This window comes from Eumetopias jubatus, unplaced genomic scaffold (genome assembly GCF_037043125.1).
Source record: "Eumetopias jubatus isolate StellerSeaLion01/CBP00866 unplaced genomic scaffold, mEumJub1_p1.0 scaffold_1, whole genome shotgun sequence".
Lineage (NCBI taxonomy): Eukaryota > Metazoa > Chordata > Mammalia > Carnivora > Otariidae > Eumetopias > Eumetopias jubatus.
This window is the reverse complement of record NW_028274807.1, coordinates 47,167,660-47,191,855: the sequence shown is the minus strand read 5'-3', so window position 1 is coordinate 47,191,855 and position 24,196 is coordinate 47,167,660. Positions and strand designations below refer to the sequence as shown.

The 24,196-nt window shown below is 37.1% G+C and overlaps 1 protein-coding gene across 2 annotated transcripts in view; it reads right to left on the bottom strand.

Moving 5' to 3' along the window:
- The window catches only part of CMSS1 (cms1 ribosomal small subunit homolog), a 376,816-nt gene that overhangs the window by 195,597 nt on the left and 157,023 nt on the right, over positions 1–24,196 (bottom strand). The gene's annotated exons all lie outside the window — the stretch shown is intronic.

The following is a 24,196-nucleotide window of genomic DNA, read 5'->3' as shown; positions in this document are numbered from 1 at the left end:
GTAGTCCAGAGAGAGAGAAGTTTGGGCTTCCTACAAAGATGACAGGAGAATGGTGGGGTCATTAGCCAAAGCATGGACTAGTGCAGAAGAGGGCTGGTTTGGGAGAAGAAAATGAGTTTCATTTGGGCATTCAAGAGGAACTGGCCAGAAATCAGCTGGAAATATTGGCTGGAGCTCAGAAAGTGTGAGACACAGGTTTGAGAATTGGCAGCATTTACATAATTACTATAGCCAGTGGTGTGCTATTAAGCTAGCTCTTAGGAAAAAACAAAACCCCCAAAACCCAAACCTCCCTGATTTGCAGCATTTACTGATTTCTGTAGCATAAATACTCCCACCTCGGTCAATTTCAAGATACCAACATGATGGTCAATGAACAAAGAATTGAGAGGAGATGTGCATAACTGGTCATTAGGAACTGACTTCAACATACCAGTTGCTAAGGCCAAGAATAAACAAAATTATCTGACAAAATAAAGAGCAAAAGAGCTGCGGGGCGCCTGGATGGCTCAGTCGGTTAAGTGTCTGCCTTCGGCTCGGGTCGTGATCCCAGCATCCCAGGATCAAGCCCTGCATCGGGCTCCCTGCTAAGCGGGGAGCCTGCTTCTCCCTCTCCCTCTGCCTGCCTGTCTGCCTACTTGTGACCTCTCTGTCAAATAAATAAATAAAATCTTAAAAAAAAAAGAGCAAAAGAGCTGGGAATAAAGCTCTGGGAAGTACGGATATTTAAGAGGTGGACAGAAGATGAGTCAGGAAAGGGGTTTGAGCAAAAGCAGTCATAGAAGCAGAGAGCAAAAGGGGTCATAGAAGGCTAGGAAAGAAATAATTCAAGATTGACAGAGTGATCTATAGTGTTAAATGTTGCTGAAAGGTGAAGATGAACGAAGGGAGAAAGTGTACAATCGGTGTAACTATGAGGATGTTGTTGGTCTTGACTTCTGTGGCTGGAGCCCAAGTGTGGGCTGAAGAATAAATGAGATGTGGACAGGGAGGAGATCCTACTGGAGGAAGGGAAGGACACAGGCTAGAGGACAAACTGATGTGAGGAGGTGGAGGAAAGTTGAGGGAGCTTTCTCCTTATCCCCGTTCTTGCTTTTTTTTTTTTTAATTAACATATAATGTATTATTTGTTTCGGGGGTACAGGTCTATGATTTATGAGTTTTACACAACACACAGCACTCACCACTACACATACCCTCCCCAATGTCCATCACCCAGTCTCCCCATCCCTCTACCCCCTCCCCTCCAGCAACTCTCAGTTTGTTTTCTGAGATTAAGAGTCTCTTATGGTTTGTCTCCCTCTCCGGTTTCATCTTGTTTCATTTTTCCCTCTCTTCCTCTATGATGCTCTCCCTTGTTTCTTTCATTCCACATACCAGTGAGATCAGATAATAATTGTCTTTCTCTGACTGACTTATTTCGCTTAGCATAATACCCTCCAGTTCCATTCACATCGTTGTAAATGGGAAGATTTAATTTTTTAAAAAATTTTATTATGTTATGTTAATCACCATACATTACATTAGTTTTTTAAATTTAATTTTATTATGTTATGTTAATCACCATACATTACATCATTAGTTTTTGATATAGTGTTCCATGATTCATTGTTTGCATAACCCAGTGCTCCATTCAATATGTGCCCTCTTTAATACCCATCACCAGGCTAACCCATCCCCCACCCCCCTCCCCTCTAGAACCCCCAGTTTGTTTCTCAGAGTCCATAGTCTCTCATGGTTCGTCTCCCCCTCCGATTCCCCCCTTCATATTTCCCTTCCTACTATCTTCTTCTTCTTCTTCTTTTTTTAACATGTAATGTATCATTTGTTTCAGAGGTACAGGCCTGAGTCATCAGTCTTACACAATTCACAGCACTCACCATAGCACACACCCTCCGCAGTGTCTATCACCCAGCCACCTCATCCCCCTCACCCTCACCACTCTAGTAACCCTCAGTTTGTTTCCTGAGATTAAGAATTTCTCATATCAGTGAGATCATATGATACATGTCTTTTTCTGATTGACCTATTTTGCTTAGCATAATACCCTCTAGTTCCATCCACGTTGTTGCAAATGGCAAGACTTCGTGGTTTTTTTTGATGGCTGCATAATATTCCATTGTATATATATACCACATCTTCTTTATCCATTCATCTGTTGATGGACATCTGGGCTCTTTCCATAGTTTGGCTATTGTGGACATGGCTGCAATAAACATTGGGGTGCAGGTGCCCCTTTGGATCACATTTGTATCTTTGGGGTAAATACCCAGTAGTCCAATTGCTGGATCATAGGGTAGCTCTATTTTCAACTTTTTGAGGAACCTCCATACTGTTTTCCAGAGTGGCTGCATCAGCTTGCATTCCCACCAACAGTGTAGGAGGGTTCCCCTTTCTCCGCATCCTCGCCAACATCTGTCGTTTCCTGACTTGTTAATTTTAGCCATTCTGACTGGTGTGAAGTGGTATCTCATTGTGGTTTTGATTTGGATTTCCCTGATGCCGAGTGATGTTGAGCACTTTTTCATGTGTCTGTTGGCCATTTGGATGTCTTCTTTGCAGAAATGTCTGTTCATGTTTTCTGCCCATTTCTTGATTGGATTATTTGTTCTTTGGCCCATTCTTGTTAAGATGGAAAAGTGAACATGTTAAGATGGAAAAGTGGAAGGAGATGGTAGAGAGAAAAGAGGTTGAAGATGCATAGTAAAGAGGGTCAACTTGAAGGTGTTTGTCCTAGAGTAAATCAGCAGTCATGGAATTAAGAATACAGATTACAGATGAAGCGGAGTCATCTTGGGTAGAAGAAGGAACTCTTCTTTCTCTAGAAATGGGATACTAAGTGCTTATTAGGAAGATTACTAGCTTTGAGTTTCATCTCTCTTTCATTAGCCCAAAGAGATCTCAGTAAGTTATGTGATCAAATGGTTTCTAGGAGATAAGAGGAATATGAGGATGATCAAAGGTCTATACAAGCTATAAAAGAACTACGCTCTACAAAAATGTGAATAGGCTGCATTTTTCTTTTAGAAAAGTGGTACCACCCACAAATCTACTTCCCATGGTAACTGTTTAGTAAATGTCTAATTCCAAAAATGCACATTCTTTGGATATACATATATATCCAAAGATTATATATACATATATATTATATATAATATATATATATAATATAGCTTTGGATTTTATATATATATATATATATATATATATATATATAGCTCCTCTTTTCTATTCATAAAATGTATTGGTACACATGCATTTAAACACATGCAAAATGTATTAAAACTTATCCAATTTAAAGATGTTTTCAGTAGGCTACCCTGTAATTAGAAAACATCACAAGAAAATACTTTCAGATCCTAAATCTATGAAAGATTTATCCTTTAAAATAGGTATTATTTTATGGAGCTAAGTATAATTTTTTAGATGGTAACAGATCCTGTTTATATTAAATACTCTTGGATGGATCCAAAATGTTATTCCCAAATCTTAAAAGACAGCATGCACTTTTGCAACAGACAGACATGAAAAAATACTCTTTGAGTAAAGCAGTAATGATTCTGAGTATTTATAACATTAACTGGTTTCAATTCTATAATCTAGCAAGAGCCAGAAATGACTCTTCTGGAAAATTTTATTCAACCTGATTTTGACTCAACGTGGAAAGCCCGAACCCACTTTTTCATTATATTTAATTTACATTTTAATAAGGCTTGTGTAATAAGAGTGTGGCTTATGAGTTAGGTTGCGAGATAATGGCATTTATGGGTTATCAAAAATCTGTTACCTCATAGTATTCTTATTTTATCTTTTCATAAATATTCTCTAGTTTCATAGCTGTGTAGAAAGTTTTTTACTATTAAGAAATCTATACTTCACTTCAGAAGAGGTAACAGTATGGATTACTGAAATATTCTTCTTTTGGGGAAGCACCTGTGTTATTTCCTTGCTGCCTACACCTCCTTCCCCTTCTTCCCTCTTCCCTCTTCCCTCCACCTGTTGTAAGAACTAACAGTGAGCTGGGCCCTGGCAATTTTGAAAAAGTTTCCTAGGTATTCTGGTGTGTAGCTAAGACTGAGAAACATTTGGGTATGAAAAAGAAGAATGGGCTTGGAAGACTTAAACTCAAAACTTGCATTTGTCACTTTAAAGTGATGTGGGTTTCATGTTCTCAATATACTTGTGAGGATTAAATAAGATAACATGTAAAATCACTTTATATATTTTTAATAATGGGAATATTTCTTGGAACAACTATTATATTCCTAAATTTATTCCTAAAAATCTCACTGGGGATATTCAGTGACTGCTCTAAGCCTTTGGAGAGGTGTATGCCCCTGGCATGTAGGTATCACAATTCACCAACAGGTGGATGACCCATGAAGTATGATATGGTCATACTTATTTCTAATGAGAATATCCTTTCCTTAAATAAGAAATAGTCTGCTTATTTGTAAAAGAATGAAAATTTTCTGCTGCAAAACTAGTGAGTATATTAACTGCTTTATTGAATGTTAACATGGGGTGAATGATTTTTTTGGTTTTGCATCAGAAAAGCTCCTGTCTTTGAAGTGTCCTTTGCCCTTATGGGAACTCATAGACCAAATTACTTGTGTCTCTTGCCATTTGGAGATATTTCTTGAGCACTCTTTTATTTTCAATTCTTTAGTCTCTCTACCTTTTATTTCTAACCTATTAGAATATAGTCTAATTTCTAAACTATTTCTAATAGTTTAAGCTCCTGGACAGAAGGTGTATGCTTTATACTTTTTCCAACTCCCCTCTACTCTTAAAAGGAGTCAACAAATACTTGTTGGATAAAAATATGAAGGGACAAGTGTTTGCTTCAGGTCCCCTTCTTTATGGAATTCCAGAAAGATAGTATCTTTTACAAACATGGATGCATGTTTGTATTTTTTTTCTTACTTTTTTGGTTTTTTTCTCCCTTTGGGCATCTGGTGGGAAATGGGTTTTCAACTCTGGCTGTATATCAGAACTACACCAGGAAGCTCTGGAAAAATACTGATGCCAGGATATCACTCCCAGAATTCTGATTTAATTGGTTTTAAGGGGAACATAAGCAATGTTATTTTTAAAAAGCCTCACCAATAATTCTAATTGTAGCCAGGACTAAAAATCTGTTGGAGCACATAATAGGTTTTCAATTAAGTATTTGTTGATTTGAATTTGAGAGGAGGTGTGATTGGGATTAGGGGGTTGAACACTTCCTGCTCACTTAAAATTTTTTTTTTTTAATATGATTGACACACAATGTTATATCAGTTTCAGGTATACAACACCGTGACTCAACTTTTCTATATGTTATGTTACGCTCACCACAAGTGTAGCTATCATCTGTCACCATACGATGCTATTATAATATCATTGACTATATTCCCTATTCTGTGTCTTTTTTAAAAAAATTTTTTTTAGTTTCTGGTAAGATCATGGTATTTCTTTTTTATTATTTTAATTTAATTTTATTATGTTATTCTGTGGACTTTTATACCCAGACTTATTCATTCCATAACTGGAAGGCTATATCTCCTACTTCCTTTCACCCATTTTGCTCATCCCTTCCCCTGTTTACTTTGTTATCTCTTCAGATCCTAGCAAGCGCCTAAAGGCTCTCATATTAAGTCTGGTGGGATGGTGAGTGGGTGGGTGAACGAATCAATGTTAAGTTCTCTGATGTACCATGGTTCAGCTGTGGTTGCTAATTCAAACTCTGATATGGAAATATGATGTCTATATCTGTTTTTGTCTTTCTCTTCTCTCTTGACCACCTTACTCACTTTCCAGTAGAAATGCCATTAGGGCTGGCACTTTCTGTTTCATTCAACGCTGTGTATCTAGTGCTTAAAGCAGTATCTGGTATGTAACAGCTGCTTGGAAAAATATTAGTTCAATATATTTCTTTCTCTCTCACATCCAAACATACAAATGCAAATACAGAATGGCAAAAATAATCATTTTATGAGATTTTAAGACTTAGCCTTCTTAATATTATATCCAGAAGTAAAACACTGGCATTATTGCTCTTGTTGGGTATGATTCACTCTTCCACTAGTAAGCAGGTGCCAAGTGCTCTAGAACTACTCCAGTTTCTTTATTTACCTGGAATCTTAAGACTATGTATAGTAATGAGTTTTGGTAAAACTAGTCTGAATAAGTAAAAGCTTGTTATTTCCACTTTCTTTTCTATCACATTAATGCCTAACTTTTAATATTAACATAACAATAACATGCTATCATATTAAAACATGATTACCTTACTCTTTGTACCTTAAGTGTTTTTCTGGAGGAAAAGGAGGAGACTAAATTGATGAATATTTCTTAAAAATCGCTTTGAGTTTAAAAAACTCACTTCCGGGTGCCTGGGTGGCTCAGTTGGTTAAGCGACTGCCTTCGGCTCAGGTCATGATCCTGGAGTCCCGGGATTGAGTCCCGCATCGGGCTCCCTGCTCAGCGGGGAGTCTGCTTCTCCCTCTGACCCTCTTCCCTCTCGTGCTATCTCTCAAATAAATAAAAAAAATCTTAAAAAAAAACACAACTCACTTCCACCATTTAAAGATGTTTCTTTATAAAGACAGAGCAGCTTGCAGGAGCAGTGAAATGCAGGAACAGGAGGATTAAGAGAACTAGGGTCACAGCTTGGACCAAGGAATGGAGTCAAGAGCTGGAGTCAACTGGGGAAACTGGCCAAAATAGGTGTTGTGGTACTGGGGCTCCAGAAAAATGGGGGAGGGGCACAGTAAATGGCTTATTAGGAAGAGATAATCTTCCTATTTGGGGGATTTTTCCCCTGTTTCCTCCCTCAGGTCCCCCTCCCACCCCTATGTCTGTTACCCAGAATCCTAGTCACGCGGCCTGAAGTCCCTGAGAACAGAGCAGAATTAGGAAATGGAACACATAAGGCAGGAATCAGAACACCTGGCTGTTAATTTCCAGAGGCTCACTTTGGACTTTGTGAGCTTTGGAGTCATAAATCTCACTTAAATTTATAGTTCATTTATCTCCAAGATAATCATAATACTCCCTTCACACAGTTATTGTGAGGTCCAAATAAGGTAACGTATATGAACGTGTTCTACGAAGTGTGACTCACTAGCTAAATGTTAAGCTAGTTTATCTGATTTTAGACTGAAGAATTTATTGAGAAAAAAAAACAAGCCTAATTTTTCCTTTGTAATACATGAGAAAATGTATCTGCTCTGTATATACACAGTTATACCACACTTCTAACAATTCCATATAGATATTTGGAAACACAGAGAGTTCCCAAATACTTGGTACCCTGAAACAAGTTTTAATAGAAATCAAGACAGAAGTCAGGAGAATGAAGGCTCCGGACAGAATTAGGACCAAGGCACAAGTCACAAAATGGAAGAACTGGTCCCAAGAACAACTAACTGGGCAATGGTGGGAGTTAATGTGTTATTATAACAGGTGTTTCTGTAAAAACTATAGAGGTAGTCCAGATAATTTCACTTTTCCATGTTTAGAGGAAGCAAATAGAATTATTTTTTTCATTTGTACCATGTAGCTGTCAGTCAGAACTGTACTAAAAAAGGTGCAATATGACTTTAGAAATGGCTTTTATTTTATCTCCTTAAAGACTTTATTTATTTATTTATTTATTTATTTATTTGAGAAAGAGGGAGAGAGAGAGCACGTGCACAGGTGGGGGGAGGAGCAGAGGGAGAGGGACAAGCAGATTCTGAGCTGAACGTGGAGCCGGTCACTGGCTCAATCCCACAACCCCAAGATCATGACCTGAGCAGAAACCAAGAGTTGGACGCTTAACCTACTGAGCCAGCCAGGTGCCCCCAGAAATGGCTTTTAAAACAAAGTTTTTCTGGGGCACCTGGGTGGCTCAGTCAGTTAAGCGTCTGCCTTCAGCTCAGGTCATGATCCTGGCGTCCTGGGATCGGAGCCCCACATTGGCTCCCTGCTCAGTGGGGAGCCTGCTTTTCCTTCTCACTCTGCTGCTTCCCCTGATTGTGCTCTCTCCCTCTCTCTCAAGTAATTAAATCTTAAAAAAAAATAAAACAAAGCTTTTCTTATGAGAAAAATTCAGAAGACTTGAAATTTCAGACTTCTAAAAAAAGTATGGTTTGGATTAAAATGAAAGATCTCACAATAATTCTTTTAGTTTTTATTCATTTATTGTAGAATAAAAATGTTGTTGAAATAGAACAGGTAAAAACAAGATTATTATGAAGCATGTATTGACCAACAATGAAATTACAGCTTATCTTTGCATTCTGGTGTACCAGCTCTTTTTTTACTTTGATTCGATTAGCAAAAGATAGCTATTCCTCAGAAACAGAATAATGGCCTGGAAGAATAACAGCCTCAAAATCTTTTAAGAATTCAACAGGATGAGAGATTGGCAGCTCTGTTTTAAAACTATGTGCATTATTGTTTGCCAGATCAAGTTAATGAAATGTTTACTGCTACAGTGTTATTTTTAAGTTAACAAAAGCATTTTTGCTGACTTGCTCATTGGGCATATGCACGCAATTTAAAAGGAATTTCAAAATACTTTTATTATATGCACCCATGAAGAAAATAACTGAGGTCTTAAGATGGTGCTAAACTAATTCTGACTTTTTAAAAAAGATTTTATTTTTAAATAATCTCTACACCCAATGTGGGGCTTCAACTTATAACCCTGAGATCAAGAGTTGCATGCTCTGCTGACTGAGCCAGCCAGGCACCCCAATTCTGACCTTTGATTCATCTTAATAACAGAACCATTGGAATTGTCAGCCATGTGGCTTTCTACTTTAATAAGATTAAGGCTATAAGATTCAAGCTTCTTTAATTTAAATCTCTTGTACCTACATATTTCTTTGTACAGTCCCCAAATACTTCCTTACTCTCTCAACTAGATCATGATTTCTCAACCATAACACTACTACACATTTTGATACACATTTTGGACTGGATAATCCTCTATTGTGGGGGGTGTCCCGTGCATTGTAGGATGTTTAGCAGCATCCCTGGCCTCTCTACTCACCAGATGCCACACCCTGTTGTGACAACCAAAACTGTCACCAGAGTTACCAAATGTACTCTGGAGGGCAAAGGTATCCTCCACTGACAACCACTTAACCCAGAGGAAGAACCATTCTCCTCCTTGTTATTAGAGTTCTTGGGCCCATATCCATCTTGGGCATATCCACCCACTTCATTTTATCTCAGTCAATTTCTCTCCCTCTCCACCTGTAATTCCTCTCTTTGACAAACTAACATCTCAATTCTCCCCATTAGAAAAATGAAAACATACTAATCAACCAAACTCAAATTCTGCAACTCATGTAGCTACTATTCTCTGTTTTCTTTCACTAGGAATTTTTAGAAAGACTAACCTTAATGAGCACTTCTCAGATTGTGTTGTTAAAAACAATCAGTGCTGGTGATAGACTTTTTCTTTTCTTTTAAAAGGTACAAAAGCCACCAAGCACCCATATATCATTATTCTCTTTATTTTACTGTGGTATATGTTTATGGCCATGGAATGGGCGGCCATAAATTTAATGTAGTAAGCTTCATGAAAAACCATCTGATAAAGATATATCACAACCAATTTACATACTGATACATGGGCACCATTTGTCAACCATTCTGTTGATGTAAGTTACCTTTACATCTTATAATTTCAATACATTTGGGATATTTGGTTCTTATTAAAATAAAAATGATTTAAATTTTCTACCCTATAGACCTTTATAAAACTTAAAAACATATGAAAGAAATTCTAATGTCTCATAGCAATCAATTCATCTGTGAACACATTGCTTGCTATTGACTTTGGGCCCATGTGCAAACTGTATCTTATGCGTTCATATGAGAATTAAAGCACTGTGATACAAGTGAGTTCCGTGGTCACAATGGCTTTAGCCTTCACTGTGCTTCATGGGTATATGCAATAGGACTTAGAAATGACCTTTGAAACAAAGCTCTTCTTACGATTATACGAGAAAATTCAGACTTATTTTTTAAAAGTATGGTTTGGCTACCTCACTTTCTCGAGACTGATTATCTTACTAGACAACTGATTCCATTTTTGGACCTCTTTAAATGTTCTAAGACAGTGTTTCTCAATCTTGTTTTGAAACCATGACCTCCCTTGGATGATATCTCATTCAATCCTCTCTTTATTCTAATAACCCAAATCTTACTGAGCTTTACTTTTGGTAGCCTATTTTTTAAAGACATATTTGGGGCATCTGGGTGGCTCAGTTGGTTAAGCATCAGACTCTTGATTTTGGCTCAGGTTATGATCATACTTAGCTTCTCTATCAGGCAGGATTCTGAGTAAAAAACAGGTTTTTCTATTCTTACCACACAACTCGTTCCTTTCTACATGAAGGGATCCCTCTCCTATAGTGGCTTAAGTGGTTGACCTGAGAGGAGGCTTAGTTTATTTGGCTAAGGTGCTCATTTTTTCTAAAAAGCACCCTAAGGGGGAAATTCTTGGCATAGATCCCCTGAGAATAGAAGCCCCTCGGCAGTGGGGAGAAGGACTGGCAGTCACCAGGGATAGAGGACAACTGACCACATCAGAAATTTATCAGAAAGTTAATGCAAGTGACAGAATTTCACAAATCTTCAGAGTTCACAAAAAAGTTATCCAGGGCTCATGAGCTAATGCAGACTAACTGGTGCCTTCTGTTTCTGCTCTGCCATTATCTATCAGTAATAAATGGTTTAATCCTAAAAATATATTATGTGGTTTTCATTCTTGGCTCTAGATTGCTTGTGGAGAAGACAAAATAAAAAATAAAATAAAAACCTTTAATTTGGTTTGACAAAACATTCTACATAATAAATAAATGAATTGCTACTAGTAAAATTGTACTCTAAGAGTGCATTTTTGGCTCCCAAACAATCACATTCCAATTTCATTAAAAAAAAATCTGCTTAAGGGGCACCTGGGTGGCTCAGTCAGTTTAGCACTGGACTCTTGGTTTCCGCTCAAGTCATGATCTCAGGATGCTGAGATCGGCCCCACGCTCCATGCTCAGCGTGGGAGTCTGCTTGTCCCTCCCCCTCCCCCTTGGCCCCTCCCCTGGCTCACACATGTGCTCTCTCTCTCAAATACATACATAAATAAATAAAATCTTAAAAAAAAATCTGCTTAAGCCAAGCAGAAATACGGATCAATTATTTCATACCTGAATATACAACTTAGTTTTATTTTACCATGTGCTTTGTACTGAACACACACACATATACAGACACACACATGCTTTTTTCATGCTGATTAACATGTCACAGAGATCAAGAGATTAACTGACAATAAAAGAAAATCTATTAGGTAACTGATTTATATCATGTAGTACAGGCGTTTTTATTGTTGTTGTTTGTTTTGTTTTTGTTTTTTCCCTCTCTTACCTTCCTCCAGCCTGTTTTCAGACCAAATCCATGTTCTCACTTCTTTTGGCAAGTTATTCTACATTCTAAATGTAGAATAATGATTCTAAATCTAATGATTCTAAATTCTAATGATTCCAAAATCATTCCATCAGATGGTCTATTCTCCTTTGCTTTCATCTTCTGATTTCAACTTTTCTCAGGACTACTGTAGAATCACATGGAATATTGGTTTGGACAGTTGGGAATGGAGATTCTAGGTAAACAATGTGATGCTTCAATTTCTCTACATCAGTGCTAGAGACATCTTTCTTGGCTATTCCAATAATTCAGAGAAGTTAGAAAACAATGTCCATGAGAGATTCTTTTCAAAAGGCACTAAAAGCAAGTGACATAATGGCTGTACAAAAGCTCTGAATCCTCCGAAAGAAAGACATTCTTGATATGTTCATTATTGTGTTCATCATTCCTGAAGGGCACAGAACAGTATCTTCCCTCATATTCGTAGTGGGTACAAAAGCACAGCTAATGTGGGAGTACTTCAAAACAGTCTGTGCTACACAGTCTCATACAACATTGTGTATAATACTTTGATGTAAAAAACATGCTTAACACAGATGCCTTCAACTACAAGCCCACAATACATGGATTTATTTATTTTTTATTGCTGTATAAATTACCATTTCATAGGGTTGGGCTGTTCAATTGTCATCACAAATTTTATAAGCACATTTTTGAAAAATGAGGAAGGATCATTTTATGAAATACTACATATGGCATTAACAAGAGTCATGCAAATGAACAGTGCTCTGGTTACTTCCGTGATTAAACATGTCAATGATTCAAACATAGTTTTAAAAATTACCTGAATGAAATTCTGCACCCACTGATAAACATACAGCCTCAGATTAAATTGGTGGATGCAAAATGTATAACAAGCATGACTGGCATAAGAAAAGACATCATGCTACAGCAAAGAAATGGAAAAATGTGTACTTGCATATAATATTATTAAAGAACATATGCTAAAGTACATGTATCAAAATACTTTTATGAAGTTCTACCCCAAATTTTTATATGTCTTCATAGGAATAGAATCTTTCCAATTATAGAACAAGTATTGCCAAGTAGTACTAAAATAAAACATGGAGAATTATTTGCTCTGAATTCTGATTAAGTATGAAGCATCCTAGACTCCAGAATGAATAAATGACCATAGAACAAAAGGTCTTAACTATGATGCACTTTAGTGCAGGATACTATATGTTCAGATATGAAATATATTTCATATATTCTCAGCCAAACTCTTGAGTTTCGATGTAGTAATTTCCTAATATTAGCAGGTTCAGAAACATATAGGAATAGCCAGGGCCAATGAGTTGTCTTTTCAGTAAAAATGGAAGACATTTGCAGCTCTAAACAACTGTCAAATTCACTAAAAAGTAAAAAGTTTATTAGCTCATATAAATTTACTAAATAAGGGGATGACAAAGTCTAATTAAATAGCCAGAAAAATGTATTCAGAACTCTTCTGTAACATATTCATTCATCTGACAAATTTCTATTGAATGCGCATGTGCTGGGCACTGCTCTAGGTCTTCATGTACATCTTCATGTACATAATGAACAACATGTACAAGAGACAAAACAGATATGTCAATGAACAAAGAAGATAAAATCCCCAACTCTATGGAGCTTATATTCTAGTGGGAGAAACAGACAATAAATCATATAATAAGCAATTAAATGATATTACAGATTAGAAGGTGATAAGTGTTGTAAAAAAAAAAAAGGAAGAGTAGTCTAAGAGAAGACTGGAAGTGTGGGGGTGGGCTGGTCAGGTGGACTTCACTGAAAATATCAGCTCTGAGCAAAATTAGGAGTCTAGAATATTAGCTGAGTGGCTCTGGGGGACAGAATTCTAGGCAGAGTGTGAGCAATTGGTCCGGAGGCCTGAAAGTGGAATATGTCTGGCATGTCTGAGTTTTTTTAAGAGGATTATACTAAAATGTATATTGAAGGTAAAAATCTCCTTCTATTTTGTTTGTAAAAATACCATCATATCCCACTTATGTAAATTGCAAACATAGGTCTACAATGCATGAGAAATACCTAGAATGAAGCTCATTAACATCTTATTGGAGGTTATTTCTGTGTAGTGGATTTTGGATGATTTTCACCAACTTCTTTCATCTCTCCATATTGTTTTAGTGTTTTAAGCCAATGATCATTATTAGGTTTACAGAAACAATAAGACTAACAACCATCAAAAAAAGTCAACTTTATTTATACATATTTATAAATGACTGAAAGAGCATATTTTATTTGTCAAAAAATACAATACAAAAATCACTATGCCTGGACCTTCACTAGTATTTTATTCCCTGTGCATGTGTAAATAAACACCTATACACACTTTTTCTTCCTTTAGAAGGAAGATGAGAAAATAACATGGACTTTGGAATCAGGCAGATCTGGTTTAACTCCCAATTCCAACTAAACTGCACAGTGTTGAACATGCAATTGAAACACTCCGAATTTTCCACTTGTAAAATGGGGATTCGTATATTCATTAAATCTGTATTAAATGCCAACTATGTATCATTGTGGGTGCTGAGAATACTAATGAGGATGAGTAGGGAGACAGAATATACAGATGAGGAGCTACAGCGACCTGTCAATGCTGTGAAAGATACCAATGCCAAAGAAGCCTGAAGAAGGAGGGTTTGACTCTTCCTAATTCATTTAAGGAAGGCTTAAATGAAGAGGTAAAATTCAACTTAGTCCTGAGGATTAAGCTGGAGTTTGCCAGGAGGCTAGAGTTGGGGCAGTGGAGGCAGCATGATTAAATGTAAGGAAGTGTGAAAAAACTAGTGTCAGGTGTCAAAAAGCTACAAGCACCACACCTCAACACAGAGTCCTTGTGAGGCTCATCAGTACAATGCATGGGGCAACGTTTTGACAGTGTGGGGTGTATGTACCCACACAAATGGAAGAGGTCATTTGTTCTTGAATTCTTGGTATCATCTTTGCCTCCTCCCTACCCCTATATCTCATTAGCAAGCCCAGTATCTCTTCCTTCTCACTATTCTACCAAAATTCATTATACCTCATTTGGCTGGAAGGATACACAGTACTTAGCCAGTACTGAATACTTTCTACTACTGGAATGTAATCTAGCATGGCGTTAAGAAAGAAACATTGGCCTGGGCAGTTCCTATCCTGGTCTACTGCTGAATTGCTAGAGACCTTGGACATGACACTTAACTGTCTCATGTCACTTGTACCTAATAATGTAAAAAGAATGACAATGAATACTTACGAAGTGCCAGGCATGCAAGCCCTGCACATATACTGTCATGTTTGCTTCTCATAACAATCTTACAAGAATGGTTCTACTATAGGCCCCCAAATCCCTTATGTTCAATTCCGAACTCTACTGAAAAAGTAGTGAAATCCAGCAGTTTTAAAAATAAGTTTGTAACAAATTCATTTGGATAAAACCTGAACTGAATGTATATAAGAATATGTTTCATTTTTATTTCACTTATAAATTCTCATGTCACCTGCTGTAAAAATACAAATGTGTTGTTTATGAGGCACTGCCTCAAACCTTGTTGTGGAGGTTATCTAACATATCTAATCACTGTACATTATAATCTTTCTAAAAGCTGAAAAATTCTGTATTTAAAAAAATCTAGGGGCGCCTGGGTGGCTCAGTCATTAAGCGTCTGCCTTCGGCTCAGGTCATGATCCCGGGATTCTGGGATCGAGCCCCGCATCGGGCTCCCTGCTCAGCGGGAAGCTTGCTTCTCCCTCTCCCACTTCCCCTGCTTGTGTCCCCTCTCTCGCTATATCCCTCTGTGTCAAATAAATAACTAAAATCTTAAAAAAAAAAACAAAACAAAAAACCTAATGTAAGAGTTTCAGATATCATGGATGAGCAAGCTGAGACAGAGAGGTTAAATAACTTGTTCAAAGGCACACAGTTAAAATTTAGTAGCACCAGGTCTCAAACCCATGCAATTTGGCTCTAGCTCCCAGACTCTTAACCACTTAGCTAAACTTGCTCTGAGTGTCCAATAAATGCCAAAGACCTCCAAAGCTCTACAGTACTGTAAGTCTCAATTACCCTTACTGCTTCAACTGAAGTAGGCTTCTCATTATTTCTAAGACACATTCTCTGTTTTCCAACTTCTAAGTTATCTTTGTTCAGAATTTCCTTTCCTACAATGCTGTTTTAACAATTCCTACCCATCCTTTCAGGCTCAACTTAAATGCCATTATCATCAAGATAATGTTCCAGATTCTCTTAATCACAAATGAGTTTTCCACCTCACTCTTTATAGTACTTTATATCTCTTTTTTTGGGGGGGTACTAGACAAATTCAACCTCTTAGTATAGTTATTTGTGAACTTATCTCCCAACTGAACTGTGCCCTCTTGCAGGGCTGGGAAGGACCACATCCCATTCATCTTTATATCTCCACAGCACTAGACTAGTTCTATGAATATTGTCATTGTTCCATAAATGTTGGTTGCAAGAATAAAAAGCTAACAGTATTTGAATGACTTTTGTAGTGATGTGTATAGATGATGTTTAACTCCCAAAGACAGGTTTAATCTTTCCCTTTCAAAACACTACCATTTTCAGAGGAATTTTCATAAAGAAAAGATTTTCTCTTGTTTCTCATGAGATTTAGTTAAAAAAAAAACAGGGAAAGAAAAACAAACCGTTTCTATTTATGAACGACTAGACTCTAAGGCTGGCTCACCACCTTGAACTTTAGTTCCCACACAGAAATTATTCAATTAGAAAAGTGAACATGATATAATATCTTTAGAATCTTTCCACTCTGATAAATTTGATTAGCATCTTTTAACTTTGAGCCATATATCAAGAGCTTTCTTAGTGTTGCCTCAAAAGATGGCCATAAAGAGAGAACACAGTGGAATTTTGGGTCATTATTATTTTTTTTTGCATCTCAAATAGTTTCTAGGAAATGATAAGATTTGAGAATTTTTATTTTGTTTCCACAAGGGAATTACTGAAGATGACATTTTATATTGCTATACTATTCTGAGTATACAAACTCTAAATACTTTACCATTAAGAATTTATTTCTGGGGCGCCTGGGTGGCTCAGTCGTTAAGTGTCTGCCTTCGGCTCAGGTCATGATCCCGGGGTCCTGGGATCGAGCCCCACATCGGGCTCCCTGCTCGGTGGGAAGCCTGCTTCTCCCTCCTCCACTCCCCCTGCTTGTGTTCCCTCTCTCGTTGTCTATCTCTCTGTCAAATAAATAAATAAAATCTTAAAAAAAAAAGAATTTATTTCTAATATTTTCCAGAGGTAGGTTTAAAAAATGTGTTTTCTTTTTAAATGTCCATTTCTTATTTTTTATAATGAATGACTTTAGATGGAATTATGAGGGACTTCAAAATGAAATATTAATCTTAAAGAGGACCAGCTGACATAATAATTTGCACATGGAAAGTTTGGCCTCTATTTTTCTTGCAGTTTTTTTTTTCTTTTAGGTTAATGATGTATATATGCATATTACGTGCTTTGAACTGGCTTTCTAGTAATGGTTTCCTCTTTATTCCACCCACATTTATAAATGACTGGCTAGGATTAGGCCATCAAACAAAATACGTTAACTGGTCCATAAAGAAACCCACCCAACAGTCCTGATCTCAGCAGTGTCATGCTCCATTCAAAAGCCTACACTATTATTTTTCTGATAAAATGTGGAAGTTAAATAACTTGGTTAACATACTTTATTATTTTTGCTATACATTTTAGGATCTCAATGCTAAAATCGACAATTTTTTTTTTTTTTTTTGCTATTGAAATGTATTCCATGGGGACACCAAAGAATTTTATTCCTTTCAAAGGCCCATGAAAACAAATCATTTAGGCATATTTACGATCTTTCTTCTCCTCTTATATTCAAACCATTCAACTTCTTTCTGACTCCACTTTCATGGCCTACAGGCCTTCCTCATATCATACTGAACCAAGGCAACATACCTTTAATTTGTTCCCCCTGCCTCAGGTCTCTCCAATTTACCCTCCACTCAGCTGCTGGAAGGACCTTTCAAAAATGTGAAGCCATTCATGTTACTTCCTGGTTCAAATCTCTTCTCTGGTTTTCCATTGTCTCTGGGATGGTCAGTCGCATTGTATGACAGACTTTCTTTCCATGCTATGCTGCCCACCTGCTCCTCTGGCCATATGATCCTTACAATAGAAGGGGGTACAGTTCATGCCAGGTTGCTTCATCCCTCCATAACAGTACCCATGCTCTTCCCTCAAGAAGACAAGAAATAGCAGAAAATCTCAACATTTAACTATCTATCTTGACATTTGTTGGCTGGGGTAAGAGGTGTGGAGCCTCTGGTAAACATTTTTTTTTTAAATATTTTTTTTTTAAGATTTTTTATTTATTTGCGAGAGAGAGAATGAGAGACAGAGAGCATGAGAGGGAGGAGTGTCAGAGGGAGAAGCAGACTCCCTGCCGAGCAGGGAGCCCGATGTGGGACTCGATCCCGGGACTCCAGGATCATGACCTGAGCCAAAGGCAGCCGCCCAACCAACTGAGCCACCCAGGCGCCCTCTGGTAAACATTTAATCTCAATTCGGGAAATCCAGTTTCTGGCTCTCCTGGACTCAGGTCATTATGGCAACTTATACTCATCTCCACTTCATCTGCAAACTCATGAGGATCACTTTCATTAGTGCTCTCAAACCAGACAATTAGAAAATGATTTTTGGAGAAGTTCACCAGAAGTAATAGATCTTATGTATACTGCTCTTATCTCAAACTGACACAGGTTTTAGTATTTAGTGCTAGTAATTCTGAAATGCTCTATAGTAACAAATCACACCATCATGAAAATGTTCACATTTTTCATTCATTTAACAAGGTTGCACAGTGTAGTTAGGTTTCTTATCATTACTTGGAGAAAAAAATTCAACAAAATTTTCCTATGGAAAATAATAGCCAACAAAAAGGCAAAAAATTGTCAAATTATGAATAGAGGAAAGTTTCTTAAGTATGTGTAGAGAATGTCTTCAATTTATGCTATATATACTAGATAATGAGGGCCATCTTTGAAAGAAATATGATTTTTCTAAGCATATATTTATGTTTAATATTACCATCTAGGGGGTGCCTGTCTGGCTCAGTCAGTGGAGCATGGGACTCTTGATCTCAGGGTTGCAAGTTCAAGCCCATGCTGGGTGTAGAGATTACTTAAAAATAAAATCTTTAAAAAAAAATTACCATCTAATCCTTAAGAACTGCAAGCTCACAGATCTAGTCTCCTAAGATGGGAACATTTCAAATGTGTGTGTGTGTGTGTGTGTGTGTGTGTGTGTGTATGAAATCAGACTTCCACTTTAACATTCTACCAGTACAGTTCATGGTTCATGGTGAGAAACCCACACTCTGGAAACAGACTGCCTAGGTTCGACTCCTTCGTGTGTTGTTTACTAACTCACATATACCACGTGCCTGTTTCCCTTATCTGATTAATGGGGATGATAACAGTACCTACTTCATAGGGTTGATATAAGGACTAAATTAAACAACATATATGCAAAATTCTTAGAAAAATATGTGAATTGTTTAAGTTCTGTTTATGTATTTGCCATTCTTCTTCTTCTTTCTACCAAGCCAGTAAAAATTAAATTTATTTGGGGGGCTAGGGTGAGGGGATGTGTATTTTGGCAGTGAAATTCTTTCTTGAAAACCAAACATTATGCAGAACCTGTTTATTTAAAACAGATAAAGGCAGTTTTCACTTTTTTAAAAAAATTAAAGCTTTTAAAAAAAGCCAATCTAATTAATTGAAAGGCTTGAAACAGATATAGCAAGGCTTCTTTGCCTCCAAGTAGAATTATTATAAATATTTAAAAACTGCTTACATTTACATGTAAATCAAGAAAAGAACAATATGTGCTCATACTATAATGTCATGGTGCAGCATACTAGCTATTCACTTGTTACTGCCTAAGTAACTGGTGTGCTGTGAAGGTAGGTGTTATTGATACTGCCTGACATTTAATTGACTGCTGTTTATTTGTGCTTGCCAATAGTGAGACCGTTGCTTTTGCAATTTTACATGTGTGGATACACATGGGGCTGCATTTGGGTATGCAGAGCCACACCCTATTCAAGTTTATGCTGGTATTCAAGTTTAAAGATAATGTGAAGTGGTGGCAGACTTCATGAGGTCTAAAAAAACCCCAACAAAACAAATTAACAGAACAACAGTTATTTAAGTTGGTAGCTCTCCAATGTGATGACTTCAGTATAGAAGACATTTTAGTGATTTATTAAAATTTCGAGACAGGTAAACTATTTGTAAAATAAAATTTGAACCACATGTTTATAGAACTCCTGAAGCACATCAATAGAACAGTAATTAATTAAAAAGATTTATTTACTTATTTTAGAGAATGCGAGTGGGGGAAGGGGAAGAGGGAGAGAGAGAAAATCTTAAGCAGACTCCCTGCTGAGTGCTGAGCCTGACTTGAGGCTTGATCTCATGACCCTGAGATTATGACCTTGGCCGAAATCAAGAGTTGGATGCTCAACCAACTGAGGACCAAGGCGCCCATCAATAGAACAGTTTAAAAATCACCGGGCTAGAATTCCGATTCCACCTAGCATATAGAAATCTGGAATGAATGCCACACCCTAAAAGGAAGAAAAAGCTGAATAAAACATAAAACATAACATTCCTTGAGCCCAGAGAGCTGAGTTCACAGGGTAAATAGCCTGAAGTTCAAGGATCTTCCAAAGAAATCTGGAACCTGTGGACTGGCTCACCTGTAGCAGAACACAGAGCAAGAGACATCAGCCACTATAAGTAGCTAAGAATTCTGCTAAATATTTAAGATATTGCTAAAGGACAATTATAGGTTAGAGTGAGAATACAGGATTCTTAGAAGCTACAATCACAAAGGTGTTCAAAGGCACTTCCAGACTCTTCTCCTGGGACTTCCACCAAGTTCTGATGAGAAAGATGGGGGCAGGGTGGGAAACCAAAGAAAACCTCTGAACAGAAGAGAACAAGACAGAAGAAAAGTTTGAAGGAACAATGGTCAAAATTTTTCCAAAAAACAGTTAAGGACATTAGCCACAAGTCCAAGAAACCCAGAGAACCCTGAGTAGGATAAACAACAACAAAATAATATATTCAAACTACTGAAAACTAAAAACAATGAGGAAATATGTAGGCAGTCAGAAAAAGAAAAAGAAAACACATTATATAAGGAGGAACAAAGATAAGAATTGTGGCAAACTTTTTGCCATAAACTCTGCAAGCCAGAAGACAATGAAGTGACATCTTTAAAGTGCTAAAAGAAAACCACTGGGCTGCGACTGCAGTTTTTGGAGTAAAGTCTAGACCCAGCAAACTAGTAATCTAGCTACAGATCCCTTGTGGAGTTACTGTTCCCAGGTTCATGGTGTCAATATATTTGTTTTGGACATGGCTTAATAATTTACCCAAATCATTCAATGACATCATCATATCAACGTCCACTCTACTGTTGTTTAGTTATAAGCAAAAATGTGTAGTACGTGTAGGTCACAGGATCTTTTTTCTCTCTTCAAATAGGACCCAATAGTAGCACATATTTATATAGCCTTACTATGCTCTACTTTCTAAGAGCTTTATACCTGTTAAGACACTGTATTACTGTTGGCTTGCTAGCCCAAAGAAAATATGCAATAACACATGCTGTTGATTCTTTAAAACTTTCTTTCTACAACTCATTGTATATTTGACTCCACATCTGAGTAAGAATGTTACTTTTGGTATGATGTGACATGAATATACTGAGGAATGCTGAAATGTCTTTTTCCCTAGACTATTCTATCTAAAATAGAACTCTCTCTTCCTCTGTGTCTCCTGGTACTGGGGTCACCTTCTATCTGCTTATTCTAGTTTTTTTTTTTTCATAGCACTCATTACTACATGAAATACTATGTATTTTTTTATTTATTTGCCTGTCCATTGTCAGTCTCCTGAACTAGAATGTACAACAGCAGAGACTGTCTCTTTTGGTCACTCACTGCTGTATCTCCAGCACTTAGAATAGTTCCTGGATCTAGAAGGAATTCATTATGCATTTGTTGGATAGATGCACAAATGAATGGGTGAAGTAATACATGAACAAATAAGAGAAATTACTTTCACTTAAGGCATCTGGCAAACTTGGGATGGGGAAGAGCAGAAGCAGGTGGAAGCTGAAAGTCTGCTAAGTAAAAAATGCTTCACTGGCTTAATTGAGATCATCTAAGATGTTCAGCATAGCTCCTGAAACATTAGCAGACATTCAATACTATTGATTGTAACTACTGATTGTTCTTATTCATGGACTTGTCTTAACAAACCGGTGAAGATGCTACTATTTTCTGGTTTTGCACATTCAAAAAGGTTAAAGAACACACTCATGTTTACAGAGTTAGGAAATAGTGGAGCTGAATCCACCCAGGTGTGCCAGACACCTGAGCCCATGCCCAGAGGTTAAAAGAGAACACTGAAATGTTCACTGTCTATCTCCTTGAAGCTTGTTTCGTGCACTCATTATTAGTTCATCTTGCCTTCTGAGGGCTAAGTTATAATCTTCAGTTGAATATAATTGAATGAATTTTAATTATATGTTATAAAGTGATAGGCTCTTTCTTCCTAATTTGGGTTTTTATTCTTGCTTTCTAACTTGTTTAACCTGACAAGTGTTAGCCTTAAAGTCAACAAGGCAAAAACAAACAAACAAATAAATAAAAAAGCTGTACTAAAGTTACAAAGAAATATCCAGCTTTACGAAGCCCACTAAAAACTGCAGGTCCACACCATAATAAAACAACCTGTTCATGAAAGCACAAACTGTATATACTGGAGCCCAATTCAGCTAAGATAAAAATGACAAGTCTTTCAATGATAAATTGTCCTCTCCATATCATCCAATGGAAATATTCACATTGTCCAATACCTACAAGCAATTAGAAGGATTGAGTTTAACTTTCAAATTAAAAGATCATTAAAATGGAGCACAGTTCCCCAATCTGTTTTTGAAATATAGTCAGAGAACCTTCTTGGTCTTAAGCTTGGAAGGAATATAATACATAGTTTCAGATTTCCTTTTATCACAGAACTATTCAGCCAGCTATTTGGAACTGCAGACTACAAGAAACTGGGATAAAATATAGTTGTAAAGTATGTAGAATCTTTTACAAGTTATTTATCAATTATACTTTATTAACCAAGGACAGCTAAACTTTAGAGCAAATCTGTGCGTCCCCCACCGCCACCGCCAGACCCCAAACACCAGGCCTAGGAAAAGAGGTACTAAACATCTGACAGGATGCCTGCATCCAAAATTTCTGCTTTCCTCACTCCTACCCAAACTGGGGAAGGATGTGCATGTGAACAGGGATAGTTTAAGTGCAAATGCATTTCTCTCTCATCAAGTGTGTAGTGTGTCTGTTATCCTCCTAACCATGATGGGCAGGGGGGTGTTGATTTCATTCTATTACTTACCTACAGTATGTGAGTATGAATTCTGTAAGACTGGAGGCAGAGATGTTGGTAAGTTCCATATAATTAAGCAGACATTAAATGTCTACCAGTAAGATCTGGCAATAGGATTTAAAATGTCAAAATAACACCTGAAACTAACGTAACATTGTGAGTCAACTATACTCAAAAAACAAAAAACAAAAAAACAAAAAAACTAAACTAAACTAAACTAAAATGGGGGCGCCTAAATGGATCAGTCGGTTAAATGCCTGACACTAGATTTCAGCTCAGGTCATGATCTCAGGGTGTGGAGATCGAGCCCTGCCTCAGGTTCTGTGCTCAGCGTGGAGGAGTCAGCTTATATTTCTCTCCTTCTGCTCCTGCCCCCACTCATGTTCTTGCTTGTGTGCTCCCCCCCTTAAATGAATAAACAAACAAAATCTTAAAAAAAATAAAAATGTGAAAATAAGCAAAAAAAAATTTGCATCTGTATTTAGACCTGTATATTTTAGATTTCTGTTTTATATGAATGTATATATAGTTCAATATTTGGAAAGACTGAATTAATACTCATATTGAAACGGGATTTACAGAATTAAGGTATTTAAAAAAGCCTGTTTTTCAAATGTTTCTTCGCATTTACAAAAAAATCGTTGTTTACTTACTGACCTCTTATTAAAAATGAATTCTCAAACCAGTATCTAAAAGTTTTTAACACATCCATTGATAACTTGTAGAGATCACAGGAAGAGAGAGAGAAACATTTTTATTCATTTTCTTTATGCTGTGTTTACATACTGTCTCTAATTTCTCACAGAATTCACTGAGTTCTAAACAGATCTTGAAATCCAAACTCAGCTTAAAAAAAAAAGATTTTATTTATTTATTTGAGAGAGAGTGAGAGTGAGAGAGCACAAGCAGGGGGAGCAGCAGAGGGAGAGGCAAAGCAGGCTCCCCGCTGAGCAGAGTCTGATGTGATGCGGGGCTCGTCCCAAGACCCTGGGATCACGATCTGAGCAGAAGGCAGATGCTTAACTAACTGAGCCACCCAGGCACCCCCAAACTTCAGCTTTTAATTTTTTTATAGGTAGCCTCATTTTGTCCTTCATCTTTCTTAAAAATTGTCATTCCATCCATTACTGTTGTAGTTCTGCACCTAATTTTGTGACTAGATAAAAAGGAAGCATTTATAGTGGTTTCTGCTCCAAATTCTCTGGCCTGTTTCTGGCTGTTGGCTTTTATTGCCATAGGCGTGAAGATCAAAAGATGCTCTTTG